Raw genomic sequence first — 25,327 nt, 5'->3', positions numbered from 1 at the left:
TGTAATGCTGTGACACTGTTTACTCCTGTGACACTGTGCAATCCTATGACACTGTGTATTCCTGCGACACTGTGTTATCTTGTGACACTGTGTATTTCTGTGATACTGTGTAATCTTGTGACAATGCGTAATCCTGTGACACTGTGTACTCCTGCGACACTGTGCAATCCTGTGACACTGTGAACTCCTGCGACACTGTGTAATGCTGTGACAATGCCTAATCCTGTGACAATGCATAATCCTGCGATACTGTTTAATCTTTTGACACTCTGTAATCCTGCGACACTGTGTAATCCTGCGACACTGTGTTATCTTTTGACACTCTGTAATCCTGCGACAGTGTACTCCTGCGACACTGTGTAATCCTGTGACACTGTGTAATCCTGTGACACTGTGTAATCTTGTGACACTGTGCATTCCTGTGATACTGTGTAATCCTGTGACACTGTGTAATCCTGTGACACTGTGTACTCCTGCGACACTGTGTAATCCTGTGACACTGTGTAATCCTGTGACACTGTGTACTCCTGCGACACTGTGTAATCCTGTGACAATGTGTAATCCTGTGACACTGTGTAATCCTGTGATACTGTGTAATCTTGTGACACTGTGTACTCCTGAGACACTGCGTAATCCTGTGACAATGCGTAAATCCCTGACACTGTGTACTCCTGCGATACCACATACTCCTTTGACTTGTGTGCTCCTATGGCACTGTGTGCTCAGGTGAGATTGCTTATTCCTGTGATTCTGTGTAAACCTGTGACACTATGTAATCGTGTGACACTTTGTATTCCTGTGACACTGTGTATTCCTGCGACACTCTGTAATCATATGACAATGCGTAATCCTGCAACACTGTGTACTTCTGCAACACTGTGTAATCCTGTGACAATGCGTAATCCTGCGACACAGTGTAATCCTGTGACAATGTTTAATCCTGCGATACTGTGTATTCCTGTGACACTATGTATTCCTGTGACACTGTGTAATCCTGTGATAATGTGCACTCCTGCGACACTTTCTAATCCTGTGATAATGTGTACTCGTGCGACATTGTGTAATCCTGAGATAATGTGTACTCCTGCGACACTGTGTAATCCTGAGATAATGTGTACTCCTGCGACACTGTGTAAAACTTTGACAATGCATAATCCTGCGACACTGTGTAATCCTGTGATAATGTGTACTCCTGCGACACTGTGTAATCCTGAGATAATGTGTACTCCTGCGACACTGTGTAAACCTGTGACAATGCATAATCCTGCTGCACTGTGTAATCCTGTGACAATGCGTAATCCTGCCACACTTCATATTCCTGTGACACTGCTTATTCCTGTGATACTGTGTAATTCTGTGACAATGCATAATTCTGTGACACTCTGCACTCCGGCGATACTGATACACCTATGACTTGTGTGCTCCTATGTCACTGTGTGCTCATGCGAGATTGCTTATTCCTGTGAATCTGTGTAAAGCTGTGACACTGTGTAATGCTGCGACATTGTGTAATATTGTGACACTGTGTACACCTGCAATACTGCATACTCCTATGACCTGTGTGATTCTATGTCAGTTTGTGATCATGCGAGATTGTTTATTCCTGTGAATCTGTGTAAACCTGTGACACTGTGTAATCCTGTGACACTGTGTATTCCAGCAACACTCTGTAATCCTATGACAATGTGTAATCCCGCAACACTGTGCAATGCTGTGACAATGCGTAATCCTCTGACAATGCGTAATCCTGCGATAATGTGTAATCTTGTGACACTCTGTAATCCTGTGACACTACGTAATCCTTCGACACTGTGTAATCCTGTGACACTCTGTAATCCTGCGACACTGTATACTTCTGCGACACTGTGTAATCCTGTGACACTGTGTAATCCTGTGACACTGTGTAATCTTGTGACACTGTGTATTCCTGTGATACTGTGTAATCCTGTGATACTGTGCTATCTTGTGACACTGTGTACTGCTGCGACACTGTGTAATCCTGTGACAATGTGTAATCCCGTGACACTGTGTACTCCTGCACTACCACATACTCCTTTGACATGTTTGCTCCTATGTCACTGTGTGCTCAGGTGAGATTGCTTATTCCTGTGAATCTGTGTAAACCTGTGACACTGTGTAATCGTGTTAAACTGTGTATTCCTGTGACACTGTGTACTCCTGCGACACTCTGTAATCATATGACAATGTGTAATCCTGCGACACTGTTTAATCCTGTGACACTATGTATTCCTGTGACACTGTGTTATCCTGTGACAATGCATAATCCTGCAACACTGTATGTTCCTGTGACACTGTGTAATCCTGTGACACTGTGTATTCCTGTGATACTGTGAAATCCTGTGACACTGCGTAATCCTGTGACACTGTGTACTCCTACGATACCGCATACTCCTATGACATATGTGCTCCTATGTCACTGTGTGCTCATGTGAGATTGCATATTCCTGTGACTATGTGTAATCCTGCGACACTGTGTATTCCTTTGACACTGTGTATTCCTGTGACATCTTGTAATCCTGCCACACTGTGAAATCCTGTGACAATGCGTAATCCTGCGACACAGTGTAATGCTGTGACAATGTGTAATCCTGTGACACTGTGTAAACCTGCGACAATGCATAATCCTGCGACACTGTGTAATCCTGTGACACTGCTTATTCCTGTGATACTGTGTAATCCTGTGACAATGCGTACTCCTGCGACACTGTGTACTCCTGCGACACTGTGCAATCCTGTGACATGTGTACTCCTGTGACACTGCGTAATCCTGTGACAATGCGTAAATCCCTGACAATGTGTACTCCTGCGATACCACATACTCCTTTGACATGTGTGCTCCTATGTCACTGTGTGCTCAGGTGAGATTGCTTATTCCTGTGATTCTGTGTAAACCTGTGACACTGTGTAATCGTGAGACACTGTGTATTCCTGTGACACTGTGTACTCCTGCGACACTCTGTAATCATATGACAATGCGCAATCCTGCAACACTGTGTACTCCTGCAACACTGTGTCATCCTGTGACAATGCGTAATCCTGCGACACCGTGTAATGCTGTGACAATGTGTAATCCTGCGATACTGTGTATTCCTGTGACACTATGTATTCCTGTGACACTGTGTAATCCTGTGACAATGCATAATCCTGCGACACTGTATGTTCCTGTAACACTGTGTAATCCTGCGACACTGTGTAATCCTGCGACACTGTGTACTCCTGTGATACTGTGTAATACTGTGATAATGTGCACTCCTGCAACACTTTCTAATCCTGTGATAATGTGTACTCGTGCGACATTGTGTAATCCTGAGATAATGTGTACTCCTGCGACACTGTGTAATCCTGAGATAATGTGTACTCCTGCGACACTGTGTAAACCTGTGACAATGCATAATCCTGCTACACTGTGTAATCCTGTGACAATGCCTAATCCTGCCACACTGCGTATTCCTGTGACACTGCTTATTCCTGTGATACTGTGTACTCCTGTGACAATGCATAATGCTGTGACACTCTGTACACCTGCGATACCGATACGCCTATGACTTGTGTGCTCCTATGTCACTGTGTGCTCATGCGAGATTGTTTATTCCTGTGAATCTGTGTAAACCTGTGACACTGTGTAATCCTGCGACACTGTGTAATGCTGTGACAATGTGTAATCCTGCGATACTGTGTATTCCTGTGACACTATGTATTCCTGTGACACTGTGTAATCCTGTGATAATGTGCACTCCTGCGACACTATCTAATCCTGTGATAATGTGTACTCGTGCGACATTGTGTAATCCTGAGATAATGTGTACTCCTGCGACACTGTGTAATCCTGAGATAATGTGTACTCCTGCGACACTGTGTAAAACTTTGACAATGCATAATCCTGCGACACTGTGTAATCCTGTGATAATGTGTACTCCTGCGACACTGTGTAATCCTGAGATAATGTGTACTCCTGCGACACTGTGTAAACCTGTGACAATGCATAATCCTGCTGCACTGTGTAATCCTGTGACAATGCGTAATCCTGCCACACTGCGTATTCCTGTGACACTGCTTATTCCTGTGATACTGTGTAATCCTGTGACAATGCATAATTCAGTGACACTCTGCACTCCTGCGATACTGATACACCTATGACTTGTGTGGTCCTATGTCACTGTGTGCTCATGCGAGATTACTTATTCCTGTGAATCTGTGTAAAGCTGTGACACTGTGTAATGCTGCGTCATTGTGTAATCCTGCGATAATGTGTAATCCTCAACACTGTGTACTCCTGCGACACTGTGTAATCTTGTGATACTGTGTACACCTGTGATACTGCATACTCCTATGACATGTGTGCTTCTATGTCACTTTGTGATCATGCGAGATTGCTTATTCCTGTGAATCTGTGTAAACCTGTGACACTGTGTAATTCTGTGACACTGTGTACTCCAGTGACACTTTGTAATCCTATGACAATGTGTAATCCTGCAACACTGTGTAATGCTGTGACAATGCGTAATCCTGTGACAATGCGTAATCCTGCGATACTGTGTAATCTTGTGACACTCTGTAATCCTGCGACACTATGTAATCCTTCGACACTGTGTAATCCTGTGACACTCTGTAATCCTGCGACACTGTATACTTCTGCGACACTGTGTAATCCTGTGACACTGTGTACTCCTGCTATACCGATAGTCCTATGACATTTTTGCTCCTAAGTCACTGTGTGCTCATGCGAGATTGCTTATTCCGGTGTATCTGTGTAAACCTGTGACACTGTGTAATCCTGTGACACTGTGTACTCCTACGATACCGCATACTCCTATTACATATGTGCTCCTATGTCACTGTGTGCTCATGTGAGATTGCATATTCCTGTGACTATGTGTAATCCTGCGACACTGTGTATTCCTTTGACACTGTGTATTCCTGTGACATCTTGTAATCCTGCCACACTGTGAAATCCTGTGACAATGCGTAATCCTGCGACACTGTGTAATGCTGTGACAATGCGTAATCCTGTGACACTGTGTAAACCTATGACAATGCATAATCCTGCGACACTGTGTATTCCTGTGACATCTTGTAATCCAGCCACACTGTGAAATCCTGTGACAATGCGTAATCCCGCGACACTGTGTAATGCTGTGACAATGCGTAATCCTGTGACACTGTGTAAACCTGTGACAATGCATAATCCTGCGACACTGTGTATTCCTGTGACATCTTGTAATCCAGCCAGACTGTGAAATCCTGTGACAATGCGTAATCCCGCGACACTGTGTAATGCTGTGACAATGCGTAATCCTGTGACACTGTGTAAACCTGTGACAATGCATAATCCTGCGACACTGTGTAATCCTGTGACACTGCTTATTCCTGTGATACTGTGTAATCCTGTGACAATGTGTACTCCTGCGACACTGTGTACTCCTGCGACACTGTGGAATCCTGTGACATGTGTACTCCTGTGACACTGAGTATTCCTGTGAAACTGTGTATTCCTGAGACACTGTGTAATCCTGTGACAATGCGTAATCCTGTGACACTGTGTACTCCTGCTATACCGATAGTCCTATGACATTTTTGCTCCTAAGTCACTGTTTGCTCATGCGAGATTGCTTATTCCAGTGTATCTGTGTAAACCTGTGACACTGTGTAATCCTGTGACACTGTGTACTCCTGCGACACTGTGTAATGCTGTGACAATGCGTAATCCTGTGACAATGCATAATCCTGCAATACTGTGTAATCTTTTGATACTTTGTAATCCTGCGACACTGTGTAATCCTGTGACACTCTGTAATCCTGCGACAATGTGTACTCCTGCGACACTGTGTAATCCTGTGACACTGTGTAATCCTGTGACACTGTGTAATCTTGTGACACTGTGTATTCCTGTGATACTGTGTAATCCTGCGACACTGTGTACTCCTGCGACACTGTGTAATCCTGTGACACTGTGTAATCCTGTGACACTGTGTAATCTTGTGACACTGTGTAATCCTGTGATACTGTTTAATGCTGTGACACTGTGTAATCCTGTGACACTGTGTAATCCTGTGACACTGTGTAATCTTGTGACACTGTGTACTCCTGCGACACTGCGTAATCCTGTGACAATGCGTAAATCCCTGACACTGTGTACTCCTGCGATACCACATACTCCTTTGACATGTGTGCTCCTATGTCACTGTGTGCTCAGGTGAGATTGCTTATTCCTGTGATTCTGTGTTAACCTGTGACACTATGTAATCGTGTGACACTGTGTATTCCTGTGGCACTGTGTACTCCTGCGACACTGTGTAATGCTGTGACAATGCGTAATCCTGTGACAATGCATAATCCTGCAATACTGTGTAATCTTTTGATACTTTGTAATCCTGCGACACTGTGTAATCCTGCGACACTGTGTAATCCTGTGACACTCTGTAATCCTGCGACAATGTGTACTCCTGCGACACTGTGTAATCCTGTGACACTGTGTAATCCTGTGACACTGTGTAATCTTGTGACACTGTGTATTCCTGTGATACTGTGTAATCCTGCGACACTGTGTACTCCTGCGACACTGTGTAATCCTGTGACACTGTGTAATCCTGTGACACTGTGTAATCTTGTGACACTGTGTAATCCTGTGATACTGTTTAATGCTGTGACACTGTGTAATCCTGTGACACTGTGTAATCCTGTGACACTGTGTAATCTTGTGACACTGTGTACTCCTGCGACACTGCATAATCCTGTGACAATGCGTAAATCCCTGACACTGTGTACTCCTGCGATACCACATACTCCTTTGACATGTGTGCTCCTATGTCACTGTGTGCTCAGGTGAGATTGCTTATTCCTGTGATTCTGTGTTAACCTGTGACACTATGTAATCGTGTGACACTGTGTATTCCTGTGGCACTGTGTACTCCTGCGACACTCTGTAATCATATGACAATGAGTAATCCTGCAACACTGTGTACTCCTGCAACACTGTGTAATCCTGTGACAATGCGTAATCCTGCGACACTGTGTAATGCTGTGACAATGTGTAATCCTGCGATACTGTGTATTCCTGTGACACTATGTATTCCTGTGACACTGTGTAATCCTGTGACAATGCATAATCCTGCGACAGTGTATGTTCCTGTGACACTGTGTAATCCTGTGACACTGTGTAATCCTGCGACACTGTGTACTCCTGCGATAGTGCGTAATCCTGTGATAATGAGCACTCCTGCAACACTTTCTAATCCTGTGATAACGTGTACTCGTGCGACATGGTGTAATCCTGAGATAATGTGTACTCCTGAGTCACTGTGTAATCCTGAGATAATTGTGTACTCCTGCGACACTGTGTAAACCTTTGACAATGCATAATCCTGTGACAATGTGTAATCCTGTGATAATGTGTACTCCTGCGACACTGTGTAATCCTGAGATAATGTGTACTCCTGCGACACTGTGTAAACCTGTGACAATGCATAATCCTGCGACACTGTGTAATCCTGTGATAATGTGTACTCCTGCGACACTGTGTAATCCTGAGATAATGTGTACTCCTGCGACACTGTGTAAACCTGTGACAACGCATAATCCTGCTACACCGTGTAATCCTGTGACAATGCGTAATCCTGCCACACTGCGTATTCCTGTGACACTGCTTATTCCTGTGATACTGTGTACTCCTGTGACAATGCATAATGCTGTGACACTCTGTACTACTGCGATACCGATACACCTATGACTTGTGTGCTCCTATGTCACTGTGTGCTCATGCGAGATTGCTTATTCCTGTGAATCTGTGTTAAGCTGTGACACTGTGTAATGCGGCGACATTGTGTAATATTGTGACACTGTGTACACCTGCAATACTGCATACTCCTATGACCTGTGTCATTCGATGTCAGTTTGTGATCATGCGAGATTGTTTATTCCTGTGAATCTGTGTAAACCTGTGACACTGTGTAATCCTGTGACACTGTGTATTCCAGCAACACTCTGTAATCCTATGACAATGTGTAATCCCGCAACACTGTGCAATGCTGTGACAATGCGTAATCCTCTGACAATGCGTAATCCTGCGATAATGTGTAATCTTGCGACACTCTGTAATCCTGTGACACAACGTAATCCTTCGACACTGTGTAATCCTGTGACACTCTGTAATCCTGCGACACTGTATACTTCTGCGACACTGTGTAATCCTGTGACACTGTGTAATCCTGTGACACTGTGTAATCTTGTGACACTGTGTATTCCTGTGATACTGTGTACTCCTGCGACACTGTGTAATCCTGTGACACTGTGTAATCCTGTGACACTGTGTAATCCTGTGATACTGTGTAATCTTGTGACACTGTGTACTGCTGCGACACTGTGTAATCCTGTGACAATGTGTAATCCCGTGACACTGTGTACTCCTGCACTACCACATACTCCTTTGACATGTTTGCTCCTATGTCACTGTGTGCTCAGGTGAGATTGCTTATTCCTGTGAATCTGTGTAAACCTGTGACACTGTGTAATCGTGTTACACTGTGTATTCCTGTGACACTGTGTACTCCTGCGACACTCTGTAATCATATGACAATGCGTAATCCTGCGACACTGTGTAATCGTGTGACACTATGTATTCCTGTGACACTGTGTTATCCTGTGACAATGCATAATCCTGTGACACTGTATGTTCCTGTGACACTGTGTAATCCTGTGACACTGTGTATTCCTGTGATACTGTGAAATACTGTGACATTGCGTAATCCTGTGACACTGTGTACTCCTACGATACCGCATACTCCTATGACATATGTGCTCCTATGTCACTGTGTGCTCATGTGAGATTGCATATTCCTGTGACTATGTGTAATCCTGCGACACTGTGTATTCCTTTGACACTGTGTTTTCCTGTGACATCTTGTAACCCTGCCACACTGTGAAATCCTGTGACAATGCGTAATCCTGCGACACAGTGTAATGCTGTGACAATGCGTAATCCTGTGACACTGTGTAAACCTGCGACAATGCATAATCCTGCGACACTGTGTAATCCTGTGACACTGCTTATTCCTGTGATACTGTGTAATCCTGTGACAATGCGTACTCCTGCCACTCTGTGTACTCCTGCGACACTGTGCAATCCTGTGACATGTGTACTCCTGTGACACTGAGTATTCCTGTGACACTGTGTATTCCTGTGATACTGTGTAATCCTGTGACACTGTGTAATCTTGTGACACTGTGTATTCCTGTGATACTGTGTAATCCTGTGACACTGTGTAATCCTGTGACACTGTGTAATCTTGTGACACTGTGTACTCCTGTGACACTGCGTAATCCTGTGACAATGTGTAAATCCCTGACAATGTGTACTCCTGCGATACCACATACTCCTTTGACATGTGTGCTCCTATGTCACTGTGTGCCCAGGTGAGATTGCTTATTCCTGTGATTCTGTGTAAACCTGTGACACTATGTAATCGTGTGACACTGTGTATTCCTGTGACACTGTGTACTCCTGCGACACTCTGTAATCATATGACAATGCGCAATCCTGCAACACTGTGTACTCCTGCAACACTGTGTCATCCTGTGACAATGCGTAATCCTGCGACACCGTGTAATGCTGTGACAATGTGTAATCCTGCGATACTGTGTATTCCTGTGACACTTTGTATTCCTGTGACACTTGTAATCCTGTGACAATGCATAATCCTGCGACACTGTATGTTCCTGTGACACTGTGTAATCCTGCGACACTGTGTAATCCTGCGACACTGTGTACTCCTGTGATACTGTGCAATCCTGTGATAATGTGCACTCCTGCAACACTTTCTAATCCTGTGATAATGTGTACTCGTGCGACATTGTGTAATCCTGAGTTAATGTGTACTCCTGCGACACTGTGTAATCCTGAGATAATGTGTACTCCTGCGACACTGTGTAAACCTGTGTCAATGCATAATCCTGCGACACTGTGTAATCCTGTGACAATGCCTAATCCTGCCACACTGCGTATTCCTGTGACACTGCTTATTCCTGTGATACTGTGTACTCCTGTGACAATGCATAATGCTGTGACACTCTGTACTCCTGCGATACCGATACGCCGATGACTTGTGTGCTCCTATGTCACTGTGTGCCCATGTGAGATTGTTTATTCCTGTGAATCTGTGTAAACCTGTGACACTGTGTAATCCTGTGACACTGTGTACTTCTACGACACTGTGTAATCCTATGACACTGTGTATTCCTGTGACACTGTGTAATCTTGTGACAATGTGTATTCCTGTGGTACTGTGTAATCCTGTGACAATGCGTAATCCTGTGACATTGTGTACTCCTGCGATACCGCATACTCCTATGACACGTATGCTCCTATGTCACTGTGTGCTCATGCGAGATTGCTTATTCCTGTGGATCTGTGTAAACCTGTGACACTGTGTAATCATGTGACACTGTGTATTCCTGTGACACTGTGTACTCCTGCGACACTCTGTAATCATATGACAAAGCGAAATCCTGCAACACTGTGTAATCCTGTGACAATGCGTAATCCTGCGACACCGTGTAATGCTGTGACAATGTGTAATCCTGCGTTACTGTGTATTCCTGTGACACTATGTATTCCTGTGACACTGTGTAATCCTGTGACAATGCATAATCCTGCGACACTGTATGTTCCTGTGACACTGTGTAATCCTGCGACACTGTGTAATCCTGCGGCACTATGTACTCCTGCGATACTGTGTAATCCTGTGACACTGTGTAATCTTGTGAAACTTTGTATTCCTGTGACACTGGGTATACCTGTGATACTGTGTAATCCTGTGACAATGCGTAATCCTGTGACACTGTGTACTCTTGCGACACGGTGTACTCCTGCGACACTGGGTAATCCTGTGACAATGCGTAATCCTGTGACACTGTGTAATCCTGTGACAATGTGTAATCCTGTGACACTGCGTACTCCTGCGATACCGCATACTCCTATGACATGTCTGCTCCTATGTCACTGTGTGCTCATGCGAGATTGCTTATTCCTGTGAATCTGTGTAAACCTGAGACACTGTGTAATTGTGCGAAACAGTATCATCCTGTGACACTGTGTAATCCAGTGACAATGCGTAATCCTGCAACACTGTGTAATGCTGTGACAATGCCTAATTCTTTGACAATGCGTAATCCTGTGATATTGTGAAATCCTGTGACAATGTGTAATCCTGTGATACTGTGTATTCCTGTGACACTATGTATTCCTGTGATACTGTGTAATCCTATGACACTGTGCATTCATGTGACACTATGTAATCCTGCAACACTGTCAAATCCTGTGACAATGTGTACTCCTGCGACACTCTGTGCTCCTGTGACATGGTGTAATCCTGTGACATTGTACTCCTGCGACACTGTGTAATCCTGTGACAATGCGTAATCCTGCGACACTGTGTAATGCAGTGACAAAGCGTAATTCTTTGACAATGCATAATCCTGCGATATTGTGTAATCCTGTGACAATGTGTAATCCTGCGATACTGTGTATTCCTGTGACACTATGTATTCCTGTGGCACTGTGTAATCCTGTGTCTACGCATAATTCTGCGACACTGTATGTTCCTGTGACATTGTGTAATCCTGCGACACTGTGTAATCCTGCGACACTGTGTAATCCTGTGATAATGTGTACTCCTGCGACACTGTGCAATCCTGTGACAATGCGTAATCCTGCAACACTGTGTACTCCTGCGACACTGTGTAATGCTGTGACACTGTGTACTCCTGTGACACTGTGCAATCCTATGACACTGTGTATTCCTGCGACACTGTGTTATCTTGTGACACTGTGTATTTCTGTGATACTGTGTAATCCTGTGACAATGCGTAATCCTGTGATACTGTATGTTCCTGTGACACTGTGTAATCCTGTGACACTGTGTAATCCTGCGACACTGTGTAATCCTGTGGCACTGTGTACTTCTGCGATACTGTGTAATCCTGTGACACTGTGTAATCTTGTGAAACTTTGTATTCCTGTGACACTGTGTATACCTGTGATTCTGTGTAATCCTGTGACAATGCTTAATCCTGTGACACTGTGTACTCCTGCGATACCGCATACTCCTATGACATGTGTGCTCCTATGTCACTGTGTGCTCATGCGAGATTGCTTATTCCTGTGAATCTGTGTAAACCTGTGACACTGTGTAATCGTGCGAAACTGTATCATCCTGTGACACTGTGTAATCCAGTGACAATGCGTAATCCTGCAACACTATGTAATGCTGTGACAATGCCTAATTCTTTGACAATGCGTAATCCTGTGATATTGTGAAATCCTGTGACAATGTGTAATCCTGCGATACTCTGTATTCCTGTGACACTATGTATTCCTGTGACACTGTGTAATCCTATGACACTGTGCATTCATGTGACACTGTGTAATCCTGCAACACTGTCAAATCCTTTGACAATGTGTACTCCTGCGACACTCTGTGCTCCTGTGACATGGTGTAATCCTGTGACATTGTACACCTGCGACACTGTGTAATGCTGTGACAATGCGTAATCCTGCGACACTGTGTAATGCAGTGACAAAGCGTAATTCTTTGACAATGCGTAATCCTGCGATATTGTGTAATCCTGTGACAATGTGTAATCCTGCGATACTGTGTATTCCTGTGACACTATGTATTCCTTTGGCACTGTGTAATCCTGTGTCTATGCATAATTCTGTGACACTGTATGTTCCTGTGACATTCTGTAATCCTGCGACACTGTGTAATCCTGAGACACTGTGTAATCCTGAGATAATGTGTACTCCTGCGACACTGTGTAAACCTTTGACAATGCATAATCCTGCGACACTGTGTAATCCTGTGATAATATGTACTCCTGCGACACTGTGTAATCCTGAGATAATGTGTACTCCTGCGACTCTGTGTAAACCTGTGACAATGCATAATCCTGCGACACTGTGTAATCCTGTGATAATGTGTACTCCTGTGACACTGTGTAATCCTGAGATAATGTGTACTCCTGAGACACTGTGTAAACCTGTGACAATGCATCATCCTGCGACACTGTGTAATCCTGTGACAATGCATAATCCTGCCACACTGCGTATTCATGTGACACTGCTTATTCCTGTGATACTGTGTACTCCTGTGACAATGCATAATGCTGTGACACTGCGTAATCCTGCGATACCGATACGCCTATGACTTGTGTGCTCCTATGTCACTGTGTGCTCATGCGAGATTACTTATTCCTGTGAATCTGTGTAAACCTGTGACACTGTGTAATGCTGCGAGATTGTGTAATCCTGCAACACAGTGTACTCCTGCGACACTGTGTAATCTTGTGACACTGTGTATTCCTGTGACACTGTGTATACCTGTGACACTGTGTAATCCTGTGACAATGCGTAATCCTGTGTCACTGTGTATTCCTGTGACACTGTGTACTCCTGCGACACTCTGTAATCATATCACAATGCGTAATCCTGCAACACTGTGTAATCCTGCGACACTGTGTAATCCTGTCATAATATGTACTCCTGCGACACTGTGCAATCCTGTGACAATGCGTAATCCTGCAACAGTGTACTGCTGCGATAATGTGTAATGCTGTGACACTGTGTACGTCTATGACACTGTGTAATCCTATGACACTGTGTATTCCTGTGACACTGTGTAATCTTGTGACAATGTGTATTCCTGTGGTACTGTGTAATCCTGTGACAATGCGTAATGCTGTGACATTGTGTACTCCTGCGATACCGCATACTCCTATGACACGTATGCTCCTATGTCACTGTGTGCTCATGCGAGATTGCTTATTCCTGTGAATCTGTGTAAACCTGTGACACTGTGTAATCGTGTGACATTGTGTATTCCTGTGACACTGTGTACTCCTGCGACACTCTGTAATCATATGACAAAGCGAAATCCTGCAACACTGTGTAATCCTGTGACAATGCGTAATCCTGCGACACCGTGTAATGCTGTGACAATGTGTAATCCTGCGTTACTGTGTATTCCTGTGACACTATGTATTCTGCGATACAGCGATACTGTGTAATCTTTTGACACTCTGTAATCCTGCGACACTGTGTAATCCTGCGACACTGTACTCCTGCGACACTGTGTAATCCTGTGACACTGTGTACTCCTGTGACACTGTGTAATCTTACGACACTGTGTATTCCTGTGATATTGTGTAATCCTGTGACACTGTGTAATCCTGTGACAATGCATAATCCTGCGACACTGTATGTTCCTGTGACACTGTGTAATCCTGCGACACTGTGTAATCCTGCGGCACTATGTACTCCTGCGATACTGTGTAATCCTGTGACACTGTGTAATCTTGTGAAACTTTGTATTCCTTTGACACTGTGTATACCTGTGATACTGTGTAATCCTGTGACAATGCGTAATCCTGTGACACTGTGTACTCTTGCGACACTGTGTACTCCTGCGACACTGGGTAATCCTGTGACAATGCGTAATCCTGTGACACTGTGTACTCCTGCGATACCGCATACTCCTATGACATGTGTGCTCCTATGTCACTGTGTGCTCATGCGAGATTGCTTATTCCTGTGAATCTGTGTAAACCTGTGACACTGTGTAATCATGCGAAACTGTATCATCCTGTGACACTGTGTAATCCAGTGACAATGTGTAATCCTGCAACACTGTGTAATGCTGTGACAATGCCTAATTCTTTGACAATGCGTAATCCTGTTATATTGTGAAATCCTGTGACAATGTGTAATCCTGCGATACTCTGTATTCCTGTGACACTATGTATTCCTGTGACACTGTGTAATCCTATGACACTGTGCATTCATGTGACACTGTTTAATCCTGCAACACTATCAAATCCTGTGACAATGTGTACTCCTGCGATACTCTGTGCTCCTGTGACATGGTGTAATCCTGTGACATTGTACTCCTGCGGCACTGTGCAATCCTGTGACAATGCATAATCCTGCTACACTGTATGTTCCTGTGACATTGTGTAATACTGCGACACTGTGTAATCCTGCGACACTGTGTAATCCTGTGATAATATGTACTCCTGCGACACTGTGCAATCCTGTGACAATGCGTAATCCTGCAACAGTGTACTGCTGCGATAATGTGTAATACTGTGACACTGTGTACGTCTATGACACTGTGTAATCCTATGACACTGTGTATTCCTGTGACACTGTGTAATCTTGTGACAATGTGTATTCCTGTGGTACTGTGTAATCCTGTGACAATGCGTAATGCTGTGACATTGTGTACTCCTGCGATACCGCATACTCCTATGACACGTATGCTCCTATGTCACTGTGTGCTCATGCGAGATTGCTTATTCCTGTGAATCTGTGTAAACCTGTGACACTGTGTAATCGTGTGACATTGTGTATTCCTGTGACACTGTGTACTCCTGCGACACTCTGTAATCATATGACAAAGCGAAATCCTGCAACACTGTGTAATCCTGTGACAATGCGTAATCCTGCGACACCGTGTAATGCTGTGACAATGTGTAATCCTGCGTTACTGTGTATTCCTGTGACACTATGTATTCTGCGATACTGCGATACTGTGTAATCTTTTGACACTCTGTAATCCTGCGACACTGTGTAATCCTGCGACACTGTACTCCTGTGACACTGTGTATTCCTGTGACACTGTGTACTCCTGTGACACTGTGTAATCTTGCGACACTGTGTATTCCTGTGATATTGTGTAATCCTGTGACACTGTGTAATCCTGTGACAATGCATAATCCTGCGACACTGTATGTTCCTGTGACACTGTGTAATCCTGCGACACTGTGTAATCCTGTGGCACTATGTACTCCTGCGATACTGTGTAATCCTGTGACACTGTGTAATCTTGTGAAACTTTGTATTCCTTTGACACTGTGTATACCTGTGATACTGTGTAATCCTGTGACAATGCGTAATCCTGTGACACTGTGTACTCTTGCGACACTGTGTACTCCTGCGACACTGGGTAATCCTGTGACAATGCGCAATCCTGTGACACTGTGTACTCCTGCGATACCGCATACTCCTATGACATGTGTGCTCCTATGTCACTGTGTGCTCATGCGAGATTGCTTATTCCTGTGAATCTGTGTAAACCTGTGACACTGTGTAATCGTGCGAAACTGTATCATCCTGTGACACTGTGTAATCCAGTGACAATGTGTAATCCTGCAACACTGTGTAATGCTGTGACAATGCCTAATTCTTTGACAATGCGTAATCCTGTGATATTGTGAAATCCTGTGACAATGTGTAATCCTGCGATACTCTGTATTCCTGTGACACTATGTATTCCTGTGACACTGTGTAATCCTATGACACTGTGCATTCATGTGACACTGTGTAATCCTGCAACACTGTCAAATCCTGTGACAATGTGTACTCCTGCGATACTCTGTGCTCCTGTGACATGGTGTAATCCTGTGACATTGTACTCCTGCGACACTGTGCAATCCTGTGACAATGCATAATCCTGCTACACTGTATGTTCCTGTGACATTGTGTAATACTGCGACACTGTGTAATCCTGCGACACTGTGTAATCCTGTGATAATATGTACTCCTGCGACACTGTGCAATCCTGTGACAATGCGTAATCCTGCAACAGTGTACTGCTGCGATAATGTGTAATGCTGTGACACTGTGTACGTCTATGACACTGTGTAATCCTATGACACTGTGTATTCCTGTGACACTGTGTAATCTTGTGACAATGTGTATTCCTGTGGTACTGTGTAATCCTGTGACAATGCGTAATGCTGTGACATTGTGTACTCCTGCGATACCGCATACTCCTATGACACGTATGCTCCTATGTCACTGTGTGCTCATGCGAGATTGCTTATTCCTGTGAATCTGTGTAAACCTGTGACACTGTGTAATCGTGTGACATTGTGTATTCCTGTGACACTGTGTACTCCTGCGACACTCTGTAATCATATGACAAAGCGAAATCCTGCAACACTGTGTAATCCTGTGACAATGCGTAATCCTGCGACACCGTGTAATGCTGTGACAATGTGTAATCCTGCGTTACTGTGTATTCCTGTGACACTATGTATTCTGCGATACTGCGATACTGTGTAATCTTTTGACACTCTGTAATCCTGCGACACTGTGTAATCCTGCGACACTGTACTCCTGCGACACTGTGTAATCCTGTGACACTGTGTACTCCTGTGACACTGTGTAATCCTGAGATAACGTGTACTCCTGAGACACTGCGTAAACGTGTGACAATGCATCATCCTGCGACACTGTGTAATCCTGTGACAATGCATAATCCTGCCACACTGCGTGTTCATGTGACACTGCTTATTCCTGTGATACTGTGTACTCCTGTGACAATGCATAATGCTGTGACACTGTGTAATCCTGCAATACCGATACGCCTATGACTTGTGTGCTCCTATGTCACTGTGTGCTCATGCGAGATTACTTATTCCTGTGAATCTGTGTAAACCTGTGACACTGTGTAATGCTGCGAAATTGTGTAATCCTGCGATAATGTGTAATCCTGCAACACTGTGTACTCCTGCGACACTGTGTAATCTTGTGATACTGTGTATTCCTGTGACACTGTGTATACCCGTGACACTGTGTAATCCAGTGACAATGCGTAATCCTGTGACACTGTGTATTCCTGTGACACTGTGTACTCCTGCGACACTCTGTAATCATATCACAATGCGTAATCCTGCAACACTGTGTACTCCTGCGACACTGTGTAATGCTATGACAATGTGTAATCCTGCGATACTGTGTATTCCTGTGACACTATGTATTCCTGTGACACTGTGTAATGCTGTGACAATGCATAATCCTGCGACACTTTATGTCCCAGTGACACTGTGTAATACTGCGACACCTTGTAATCCTGCGACACTGTGTACTCCTGCGATACTGTGTAATCCTGTGACACTGTGTAATCTTGTGAAACTTTGTATACCTGTGACACTGTGTATACCTGTGACACTGTGTAATCCTGTGACAATGCGTAATCCTGTGACACGGTGTACTCCTGCGACACTGTGTACTCCTGCGACACTGTCTAATCCTGTGACAATGCGTAATCCGGTAACACTGTGTACTCCTGCGATACCGCATACTCCTATGACATGTGTGCTCCTATGTCACTGTGTGCTCTTGCGAGATTGCTTATTCCTGTGAATCTGTTTAAACCTGTGACACTGTCTAATCCTGTGACACTGTGTAGTCCTGCGACACTCTGTAATCCCGTGACAATGCATAATCCTGCGACAATGCGTAATCCTGCGATACTGTATGTTCCGGTGACACTGTGTAATCCTGCGAGACTGTGTAATCCTGTGACACTGTGTAATCCTGCGACACTGTGTAATCCTGTGACAATGCGTCATCCTGCGATACTGTGTATTCCTGTCACACTATGTATTCCTGTAACACTGTGCAATCCTGTGACAATGCATAATCCTGCGACACTGTATATTCCTGTGACACTGCGTAATTCTGTGACACTGCGTAACCCTGTGATAATGTGCACTCCTGCGACACTGTGTAATACTGTGACACTGTGTAATGCTGTGACACTGTGTAATCCTGCGCTACTGTGTAATCCTGCAACACTGTGTACTCCTGTGACACTGTGAAATTCTGCAACACTGTGTAATCCTGTGACACTGTGTATTCCTATGATACTGTGTACTCCTATGACACTGTGTAATCTTGTGAGACTGTGTAATACTGTGACACTGTGTAATCCTGTGAGACTGTGTATTCCTGTGACACTGTGTATTCCTGTGACACTGTGTAATCTTGTGACACTGTGTATTCCTGTGACACTGTGTATTCCTGTGACACTGTGTAATCCTGTGAGACTGTGTAATCCTGTCACAATGCGTAATCCTGTGATACTGTGTATTCCTTTGACACTGTGTACTCCTGCAACACTGTGTAATCCTGCGACACTCTGTAATCCTGTGACAATGTGTTCTCCTGTGACACTGTGTAATCCTATGACAACGCATAATCCTGCAACAATGTGTAATCCTGTGATACTGTACATTCCTGTGACACTATGTATTCCTGTGACACTGTGTAATCCTGTGACAATGTGTAATTCTGTGCCACTGCGTAATCCTGCGATACCGCATACTCCTATGACTTGTGTGCTCCTATGTCACTGTGTGCTCTTGCGAGATTGCTTATTCCTGTGAATCTGTGTAAACCTGTGACACTTTGTACTCCTGCAACACTGTGTAATCCTGTGACACTCTGTAATCCTGTGACAATGTGTACTCCTGTGACACTGTGTAATCCTATGACAATGCATAATCCTGCAACAATGTGTAATCCTGTGATACTGTATATTCCTGTGACACTATGTATTCCTGCGACACTGTGCAATCCTGTGACAATGCATAATCCTGCAACAATGTGTAATCCTGGGACACTGTGTAATCCTGCAACACTGTGTAATCCTGTGACAATGCATAATCCTGTGATACTGTGTAATCCTGGGACACTGTGTAATCCTGCGACACTGTGTAATCCTGTGACAATGCGTAATACTGCGATACTGTGTATTCTTGTCACACTATGTATTCCTGTGACACTGTGCAATCCTGTGACAATGCATAATCCTGCGACACTGTATATTCCTGTGACAATGCGTAATTCTGTGACACTGTGTTACCCTGTGATAATGTGTACTCCTGCGACACTGTGTAATACTGTGACACTGTGTAATGCTGTGACACTGTGTAATCCTGCAATACTGTGTAATCGTGCAACACTGTGTACTCCTGTGACACTGTGTAATTCTACAACACTGTGTAATCCTGTGACACTCTGTATTCCTATGACACTGTGTACTCCTGTGACACTGTGTAATCGTGTGGGACTGTGTAATACTGTGACACTGTGTAATCCTGTCGGACTGTGTATTCCTGTGACACTGTGTATTCCTGTGACACTGTGCAATCATGTGACACTGTGTATATCTGTGACACAGTGTATTCCTGTGACACTGTGTAATCCTGTGATAATGTGTACTCCTGCGACACTGTATAATCCTTTGATAACGTGTACTCGTGTGACACTGTGTACTCCTGAGATAATGTGTACTCCTGAGACACTGTGTAATCCTGAGATAATGTGTACTCCTGCGACACTGTGTAAACCTTTGACATTGCATAATCCTGCGACACTGTGTAATCCTGTGATAATATGTACTCCTGCGACACTGTGTAATCCTGGGATAATGTGTACTCCTGCAACTCGGTGTAAACCTGTGACAATGCATAATCCTGCGACACTGTGTAATCCTGTGATAATGTGTACTCCTGCGACACTGTGTAATCCTGAGATAATGTGTACTCCTGAGACACTGTGTAAACGTGTGACAATGCATCATCCTGCGACACTGTGTAATCCTGTGACAATGCATAATCCTGCCACACTGCGTATTCCTGTGACACTGCTTATTCCTGTGATACTGTGTACTCCTGTGACAATGCATAATGCTGTGACACTGTGTAATCCTGCGATACCGGTACGCCTATGACTTGTGTGCTCCTATGTCACTGTGTGCTCATGCGAGATTACTTATTCCTGTGAATCTGTGTAAACCTGTGACACTGTGTAATGCTGCGAGATTGTGTAATCCTGCGATAATGTGTAATCCTGCAACACTGTGTACTCCTGTGACACTGTGTAATCTTGTGACACTGTGTATTCCTGTGACACTGTGTATTCCTGTGATACTGTGTAATCCTGTGACAATGCGTAATCCTGTGACACTGTGTACTCCTACTACACCGATACTCCTATGGCATTTGTGCTCCTTTGTCACTGTGTGCTCATGCGAGATTGCTTATTCCCGTGAATCTGTGTAAACCTGTGACACTGTGTAATCGTGTGACACTGTGTAATCCTGTGACACTGTGTATAACTGTGACACCGTGTATACCCGTGACACCGTGTAATCCTGTGACAATGCGTAATCCTGTGACACTGTGTATTCCTGTGACACTGTGTACTCCTGCGACACTCTGTAATCATATCACAATGCGTAATCCTGCAACACTGTGTACTCCTGCGACACTGTGTAATGCTATGACAATGTGTAATCCTGCGATACTATGTATTCCTGTGACACTATGTATTCCTGTGACACTGTGTAATCCTGTGACAATGCATAATCCTGCGACACTCTATGTTCCGGTGACACTGTGTAATCCTGTGACACTGTAATCCTGCGACACTGTGTACTCCTGCGATACTGTGTAATCCTGTGACACTGTGTAATCTGGTGAAACTTTGTATTCCTGTGACACTGTGTATACCTGTGACACTGTGCAATACTGTGACAATGCGTAATCCTGTAACACTGTGTACTCCTGCGATACCGCATACTCCTATGACATGTGTGCACCTATGTCACGGTGTGCTCTTGCGAGATTGCTTATTCCTGTGAATCTGTGTAAACCTGTGACACTGTGTAATCCTGTGACACTGTGTAGTCTTGCGACACTCTGTAATCCCGTGACAATGCATAATCCCGCGACAATGCGTAATGCTGCGATACTGTATAATCCTGTGACAATGCGTAATCCTGCGGTACTGTATATTCCTGTGACACTATGTATTCCTGTGACACTATGCAATCCTGTGACAATGCATAATCCTGCGATACTGTGTAATCCTGTGACAATGTGTAATCCTGCGATACTGTGTATTCCTGTCACTCTATGTATTACTGTGACACTGTGCAATCCTGTGACAATGCATAAACCTGCGACACTGTATATTCCTGTGACACTGCGTAATTCTGTGACACTGTGCAACACTGTGATAATGTGTACTCCTGCGACACTGTGTAATACTGTGACACTGTGTAATGCTGTGACACTGTGTAATCCTGCGATACTGTGTAATCCTGCAGCACTGTGTACTCCTGTGACACTGTGTAATTCTGCAACACTGTGTAATCCTGTGACACTGTATAATTCTGAAAGACTGTGTAATCCTGTGATACTGTGTATTCCTTTGACACTGTGTATTCCTGTGATACTGTGTATTCCTGTGACAGTGTGTAATGCTGTGACATGCGTAATCCTGTGACAATGCATAATCCTGCGATACTGTGCAAACCTGTGTCAACGTGTAATCCTGCGATACTGTGTATTCCTGTGACACTATGTATTCCTGTGATACCATGCAATCCTGTGACAATGCATAATCCTGCGACACTATTTATTCCTGTTACACTGTGTAATCCTGCGATACTGTGTAATCCTGTGACAATGCGTAATTCTGTGACACTGCGTACTCCTGCGATACCGCATATTCCTATGACATGTGTGCTCCTATGTCACTGTGTGCTCATGTGAGATTGCTTACTCCTGTGAATGTGTATAAACCTGTGACACTGTAATCATGTGACACTGTGTAATCCTGTGAGACTGTGTAATCCTCTGACATGGATTAATCCTGCGACACTGTGTAATCCTGTGACAATGTGTAATCCTGCGATACTGTTTATTCCTGTGCCACTATGTATTCCTGTGACACTGTGCAATCCTCTAACAATGCATAATCCTGCGACTTTGTATATTCCTGTGACATTGCGTAATTCTGCGACACTGTGTAATCCTGTGATAATCCTGTCACACTGTTTAATTTTGTGACACTGTGCAATGCTGTGACACTGTGTAAACCTGCGATACTTTGTAATCCTGCAACACTGTGTTCTCCTGTGACACTATGTAATTCTGCAACACTGTGTAATCCTGTGACACTGTGTATTCCTATGACACCGTGTGCTCCTGTGACACTGTGTAATCTTGTGAGACTGTGTAATCCTGCGACACTCTGTAATCCTGTGACAATGTGTACTCCTGCGACACTGTGTAATCCTTTCACAATGCGTAATCCTGCCACACAGTGTAATCCTGTGACAATGCGTAATCCTGCAACACTGTGTACTCCTGCGACACTGTGTAATCCTACGACACTGTGTAATCCTGTGACAATGTGTATTCCTGCGACACTGTGTAATCCTTTCACAATGCGTTATCCTGCGACAAGTATAATGCTGTGACAATGCGTAATCCTGCAACACTGTGCACTCCTGCGACACTGGGCAATCCTGTGACACTGTATAATGCTGCCACACTGTGTAATCCTGTGATATTATGTAATCCTGCAAGACTGTGTAATCCTGTGACACTGTGTATTCCAATAACACTGTATACTCCTGTGACACAGTGTTATCCTATGACACTGTGTATTCCTGTGATACTGTGTATTCCTGTGACAATGTGTATTCCTGTGATACTGTGTATTCCTGTGACACTGTGTAATCTTGTGACACTGTGGAATCCTGTGAGACTGTGTATTCCTGTAACACTGTGTAATCCTGTGATACTATGTATTCCTATGACACTATGTAATCCTGTGACACTGTCTAATCCTGTGAGACAGTGTATTCCTGTAACACTGTGTATTCCTGTGACACTGTGTATTTCTGTGATACTGTGTAATCCTGTGACGATGCGTAATCCTGTGACACTGTGTACTCCTGCAATACCGCATACTCCTATGACCTGTGTGCTCCTATGTCACTGTGTGCTCATGCGAGATTGCTTATTCCTGTGAATCTGTGTAAACCTGTGACACTATGTAATCATGTGACATTGTGTAATCATGTAACACTGTGTACTCCTGCGACACTCTGTAATCCTATGACAATGCGTAATCCTGCAACACTGTGTACTCCTGTGACACTGTGTAATCCTGTGACAATGCATAATCCTGCGACACTGTGTAATGCTGCGAAAATGCGTAATCCTGTGACAATGCTTAATCCTGCAATACTGTGTAATCTTGTGACAATGTGTAATCCTGCGATACTGTGTATTCCTGTGACACTATGTATTCCTGTGACACTGTGCAATCCTGTGACAATGCATAATCCTGCGACACTATATATTCCTGCGACACTGTGCAATCTTGTGATACTGTGTATTCCTGTGACACTGTACATTGCTGTGATACTGTGTATTCCTGTGACACTGTGTACTCCTGAGATACTGTGTATTCCTGTGACACTGTGTAATCTTGTGAGACTGTGTATTCCTGTGATACTATGTATTCCTGTGATACTGTGTATTCCTGTGAGACTGTGTATTCCTGTGACACTGTGTATTTTTTAAGACACTGTGTAATCTTGTGACACTGTGTATACCTGTGATACTGTGTATCCCTGTGACACTGTGTAATCCTGCGATACGGGGTAATCCTGCAACACTGTGTAATCCTGTGACAATGCGTAATCCTGAGACACAGTGTAATGCTGTGACAATGTGGAATCCTTTGACAATGCGTAATCCTGTGACGCTGTGTAATTCTGTGACACTGTGTATTCCTGTGATACTGTGTATTCCTGTGACACTGTGTATTCCTGTGATACTGTGTATTCCTGTCACAATGCATAATCCTGTGACACTGTGTACTACTGCGTTACCGCATACTCCTATGACATGTGTGCTCCTATGTCACTGTGTGCTCATGCGAGATTGCTTATTCCTGTGAATCTGTGTAAACCTGTGACACTGTGTAATCGTGTGACACTGTGTATTCCTGTGACAATACATAATCCTGTGACACTGTGTACTCCTGCGTTACCGCATACTCCTATGACATGTGTGCTCTATGTCACTGTGTGCTCATGCGAGATTGCTTATTCCTGTGAATCTGTGTAAACCTGTGACACTGTGCATTCCTGTGACACTGTGCATTACTATGACACTGTGTACTCCTGAGACACTGCGTAATCTTGTGACACTGTGTAATCCTGTGAGACTGTGTATTCCTATGAAATTGTGTATTCCTGTGATACTGTGTATTCCTGTCACAATGCATAATCCTGTGACACTGTGTACTACTGCATTACCGCATACTCCTATGACATGTGTGCTCCTATGTCACTGTGTGCTCATGCGAGATTGCTTATTCCTGTGATTCTATGTAAACCTGTGACACTGTGTATTCCTGTGACACTGAGCAATCTTGTGACACTGTGCATTCCTGTGACACTGTGTAATCTTGTGATACTGTGTGTTCCTGTGACAATGTGTATTGCTGTGATACTGTGTATTCCTGTGACACTGTGTATTCCTGAGATACTGTGTATTCCTGTGACACTGTGTAATCTTGTGAGACTGTGTATTCCTGTGATACTATGTATTCCTGTGACTCTGTGTATTCCTGTGAGACTGTGTATTCCTGTGACAC

This window comes from Carcharodon carcharias, chromosome 13 (genome assembly GCF_017639515.1).
Source record: "Carcharodon carcharias isolate sCarCar2 chromosome 13, sCarCar2.pri, whole genome shotgun sequence".
Lineage (NCBI taxonomy): Eukaryota > Metazoa > Chordata > Chondrichthyes > Lamniformes > Lamnidae > Carcharodon > Carcharodon carcharias.
This window is presented reverse-complemented; position numbering follows the sequence as displayed.